Raw genomic sequence first — 5,308 nt, 5'->3', positions numbered from 1 at the left:
TGAATCTTAAGTACCAGTGATCAATAGAGTTTTGAAACAAAACTGCAGCCTAATAGCAAACATAGAGTCATAACAATATCAACCAACGCAACAGCAACCTAAATTCTCTAGTCTAAGAAATGGAAAACAGAGAGAATATATAAAATAACAGCAAACCTAGCTTACACTAGCTTCTCCTCTTTGAAAGAAACAAAGGCTCAATGTGGATTGCTCTTGCCCATTGCTTTGGAATCTGGAATCTGAGCCTTAATATTCTGCTGCACCGAATTTTTTTATCAAACTGAATCAGCTTTAAACAATCCTCTAATTGCAGTCTAGTGTCCCGGAAGATAATCTTATTTCATGCAAGCCAAATATGGTAAATACATGATGCAGCAGCAGCTCCCTTTTATACAGTTGATAGTACTGCTACCCTCTCTTCATGTTCTATCCAAACAATAGAGTCATGCCAAAATAGGAGGAGCATCATGAACTTGGACTAAGACCATAACCTGCATCCAAAGTTGAGAACTGAAAGGGCAATCAAAATGCAGATGATCCCTTGTTTCTTCATAGATTTCAGGTATGAGACATATATCATCATCCACAGCACTATTCAAGCACACAATCCAGAAGTTAAAAGCATATTTAGGAATAAAATCTGTTCCTTACAAGCTTAGTCCACCTCTTTTTCTCCATATCACCCGTGATCATGTTATGAGTTGCAGAGTCGCTAAAATGGAGTTTAATACCTTTCCAAACAATACCCATATTTGTGAGATCAATACACATTGGAGCCACCTCTCTGAGCTTGAGAAATTTCCTGAAGGTCCAAGAGAAATGATCTTTACTCTTAAGAGACCAGAAATCATGTTTTTTTTAAATAAAAACAAGGAACCCATCTTTACCCAAATAAGATTTAAGAACATCCCATATATTCTCAATCATCAAGGCTTTGTCGAAGAACTCCATATTATTAAGGCTCAATCCCCCCCACAATTTTTAGGAGAACAAACAGAGGACCAAGCTCCCATGGATTTATGATGATTATTCAAGTATCCAGACCATAAGTAAATTCTGAAAACTTTTTTAACTGCCTTAATCACTTCCATTTGGCAGAACAAAGACACCACCGCGATAATTATGCATGATATATATATATATAGATTTAGTTAATTGACGTTCTCCAGCGAAGGATAAAAGTTTTGAGGTCCAGAAAGTGATCTTTTGAGTAATTTTCTCAATTAAGATATTGCATATTCCCGAGCATTGAGAGACTTTAATGAATGAGGGATACCTAAGTACTTGACAGGGAGTGTACCTACACCAAATTGCAGATATTGAAGAATAGATTGCCTTGAAGGGTGATTTACACCACCCAAAAAAAACTTGACTTTTGTTTTCATTAGCTGATACCACATAAACAGCCGTGAAGTGAAGAAACCTACTATAAAGATGAGAGACTTGAGGTGATATCACCTCTACAAAACAGCATTAAATCATCAGCAAAGCAGAGATAAGAAATTTGTAGGGCCTTGCATTTAGCATGATATTTAAAACCCTTGACAGTATTTTGAGATTCAGAAGAGCTCTAGTAAGATACTCTATACATAGGATGAAAAGGTAAGGAGAGATTAGGAATCTCCCTGCCTCACCCCTATATATAGCACCATGAAATAATATAGGGGGAGAGAGAGAGTCATTAATAGAGATTGTGTAAGAAACTGAGTGTATACACTCCATAATCCATCTTTACTAAATCTGTGAGGAAAGCCTAAACCATGGAGAACATCATCTTGGAATTGACCAGCTGATAGAATCATAGACCTTTTTTTAAATCCACCTTCATGACACATCTTGAGCTAATGTTCTTCCTAGCATACATTCGAAGGAGCTTCTGAGCAAGGAAAATGTTATGTGAAACATTTCTCCCTTGTATGAAGGCTCCTTGATTTTCACTAACAAGACACTGCTTAACTTTCTTCCAATCTGGTAGTAAGGATGATAGAAATGCACTTGTACAGGACATTACAACAGGCGATAGACCTGTGAAGTCGGAGGCAGCGGTAGGAACCTTTCAGTTGTTTAAAACCATTTTTTTTAAGGAAAGCAAGGAATACACTTGCACTTTTTAACATTCGTGTCTATTTTAAATTGTAAAATACATTGTGAAAAGCTTTAAATGCTTCCATATACAGAATGTCTATAGCTTTGCCGTTTTTATTTATGTAATCCATTTTCAACATTCTTTTTGCACATTTCCGTTCATGTTTATATCTTTGTGTGAATTGCATACACATCCGCATCCGCATCCCTCCATTATTTAAAAAAATGAATTAAAGTTACTAAACAATGTTAATGGAGCAGATCATGCTAACTTAGGTTGTGCAATTTGAAGGCAGGCTACTGTCAATTTTTACATCTTAGTGCATATATAACTTAAATTTATCCATGTTTATATGTAATTACTTGTTGAGACATTGCATTAGGATGAGTACCTTGAGGATAATTTTAAGACTTATTAGTTATAAACCGCAGAAGTCAGGTAAAGCATGTTTTCATCGTGTAATTCTATCATTAACTTGCTCCTCATTAAATGTTAAATAACAGTTGGGTATATGACGAAAAAACATAAAGCAATGGGATCGTACAGGAGTGGCGACATGAAAGCTGTGAGTATCCAGAATAAGGGGTATATGCAGCAATCGTCACATGTTCTATCTGTAATTTTCATTTTTACTCCAAGTCTTAGGGGTTTATATGCTAATATAGTTAATATTTTATCTAAATTCCCGTGTTATGTCCATGAGGAAAAAGAGTCAGAAGTGTCACCTTATGCGACTTATTGAGGTGGGGACTGGTAACTAATAAAAGGATCATTTTTGGAATATAAAGACTATTCGTCTTGATCTTCGTTATCTTAAATGTAAATGTGCAAAAAATCAGTCAATTTAAAGATAGCAAATTGACTCAGTAGTGAAAGCAACAATTGAAAGATTTTATTGATAGAACGACCACTTGATGAATGGGTTAGAGATCTCTAAAGTCAGATGGTTTTCTATTTATTTTACATTTTAATGAGTTGAGATTAAAGAATAGTAGGAGGTCATCCATAAAATACTGCACTGAACAATTATTAGTCCTTTCCTCACGTGAGCGTATGAGTTGTCACCTTAGCTTTCTTTCTACAAAACTTGGCTGTAGGGATAGTGGTAGGATTGATTTGGGGAAGCAAACCGTCATAAAACGTTGCTTGTTTGCACTTGTTCTCAAATGATGATATTGTCCTGCATTATCATTTAGATTCTCCTCCATAGTTGAATACAAAAGTTGCACCCTGCATGATTCTTATTTATTGCGTCTCACTGGTGTGAACGTACTTCAGAAATTTACAACGAGATTCAATCTCATGTGGTCGATCTCAATGGAAGAGTTTGGATTTCTTGATGCTTGGATATAATATCCAACCGAAGAAACAAATGAGACAGTGTTTCACGTTTAGTAGAGTTCTGGCATAATCCTTTTGTAGTGGCATAGAAGTAGAAGGCTCTATACAAGTTTGTAGTTTTAAGTACTAGTCCTTGTTATTATCAATAAATCTCATATCCAGATGTTTCTTTGGAAATGGATTCTTACTTATTTCAACGGTTTGTATGGCAACTTATGCAGGACTAATTGATATCTGACAAGGTCCAAATAACGTGTCCTTCCTCTGGATGGAGATACTTGGCAAAATCCAGGAGAAGGCCTAGTGCAAATGCAAAGTAGAGATTGGGACTTTACTGTAATTTTATTTGGCATTTTAACACATTGCTGTGATTCTGCTGTTACCAACAGTATCCCCATCATGTAAAAGAGGCACTGAGGGGCTCCCTAGGCGTTCATTTAACTTTATATAATATATATATTTGGGGTTTGGGTTATTATGAAAATATATTTTCTATGGTGATCTCCTTCGATTGAACACGTCTAATTGTGATGTGTCTTTGGATTTGGTTCGGCGTCTTAATGGAAACCATTTGGGTTTTCGAAAGACAATATTAAAAATGTTAAGCGTAGAAGAAACAGCGGAAATAGCAGAAGCAGGAAGAAACAGAAATCTGGCAGGTCGGTCGATCGCAGACACTAGTGCGGTCGATCACAAGATGTGTGTCTACAGGCAGAAAAATCAAGACTCCGGTCGATCGACCTCAAACACGTGTGCGGTCGACCGAAAATGTGCACGAGCTCAGACCTACAGTCAGTGTTTTGGTCGGTCGATAGCGACTTCATGTACGGTCGATCGCGACGCGATCAGAAGCCTAGACCGTTTCTTTCTTAATCTGTTTGGGTTTGTTATTTGGTATAAATACAAGCTGTTTTTCTTAGGGTTTTTTAAGGGTGTTTTAAACGAATTTGAGAGAGATCTTGAGAGAGAAAAAGAGTGTTTGCTTGGAGCAATTGTACAAGAGAGATGTTGTTCTTTCTTGGGTAAAGATCATAGCTTTAACTCTTTGGGACGAGCTTGTGGATTGTACAAGTCGTCAGGTGTTTCTCTTTCATAGTGGAATCCCTCTGCACACCTCCATGGACGTAGGTAATTTGCCGAACCACGTAAATTCTGTGTCTCGTCTACTTTACTTTTGTTTTTTGCTATTACGCTATTGCTTGATTTAGTTTGGTTTGAGTTTTGTGTAAACTTAAGATAGGTCTTCTCTCGAGGTTACTCGCTTCCGTGAGGTGTGGGCAGTTTTTTTCTGTCCCAACAATTTGGTATCAGAGCAACATGTTAGAGAGGTATTATTAATCAAGCAGAGGATGTTATCTACCAGCAAGACAGTTGAAGTTGGAAAGTACGAGATCAAAAAATTCAATGGGAAAAACGATTTTTCTTATTGGAGGATGCAGATGAAGAATTTGTTGATTTCGCAGAAATTACACAAAGCTTTGGTGGGAAAGGAGAAGAAGCACAATGATATGTCTGATGAGGATTGGGATGAGCTAGATCTGAAAGCACGGGCGTCGATTATCCTATGCCTTGAGAGGGACGTAGCTTTCTTGGTGGATGGAGAGGAAACGGTTGCGGACAATGTGGTCAAAGTTAGAGAGCACATTCATGACGAAGAGTCTAACGAACATGATTTACTTGAAATCCAAATTGTACACTTGCAAGATGAAGGAAGGCTCATCAATCCGGACTTGAAGGACATTGATGTGATAATAGAAGACGAGGATCAAGCGCTTCTGCTACTTCTTTCTTTACCAAAGTCCTATGAAACTCTGGTTCAAACACCGATGCTTATGGGTGACAATTTGAAGATGGATGAGACTAGAACGTTACTTCTGGCAG

The 5,308-nt window shown here is 37.3% G+C and overlaps 1 protein-coding gene across 3 annotated transcripts in view; it reads left to right on the top strand.

The window, feature by feature from the left end:
* The window catches only part of LOC109833603 (U-box domain-containing protein 35-like), a 14,140-nt gene extending 10,239 nt beyond the window's left edge, over positions 1–3,901 (top strand). For all 3 annotated transcript variants that reach the window (XR_002245277.1, XR_002245276.1, XM_020401342.1), the window contains exon 10: positions 3,649–3,901. The gene's annotated coding sequence lies outside the window, so the exon portion shown is untranslated. The remainder of the gene's footprint in view (positions 1–3,648) is intronic.

This window comes from Asparagus officinalis, chromosome 3 (assembly GCF_001876935.1).
Source record: "Asparagus officinalis chromosome 3, Aspof.V1, whole genome shotgun sequence".
Classification (NCBI taxonomy): Eukaryota; Viridiplantae; Streptophyta; class Magnoliopsida; order Asparagales; family Asparagaceae; genus Asparagus; species Asparagus officinalis.
This window is presented reverse-complemented; position numbering and strand designations above follow the sequence as displayed.